We start from the raw sequence: 276 nt of genomic DNA, 5'->3' as shown, positions 1-276 counted from the left end.
ATAGCCATGGCATTAAAATTTGTTGTATATAATGCATTGGAAAAGTATCTAATATAACAAGGAAGAAATAAAAATAAAGAAGAGTAACTAAGAAGATATAAATAATACAATATAGAATCATATTTAAGTATTCTTCATGACAATAAAAGAAAAATTGAATTAATATACATGTTAATAAATAATAAAAGAAAACATAATGAACAAATATCCATAAATTACAAATGTAAATAATAGAAATATTTATGAATGAGAATATAAAAAGTGGAAAAGAAAAAA

Source organism: Entamoeba nuttalli (genome assembly GCF_000257125.1).
Source record: "Entamoeba nuttalli P19 unplaced genomic scaffold asmbl_9612, whole genome shotgun sequence".
Classification (NCBI taxonomy): domain Eukaryota; phylum Evosea; order Mastigamoebida; family Endamoebidae; genus Entamoeba; species Entamoeba nuttalli.
Note: the sequence above shows the minus strand (reverse complement) of the source record.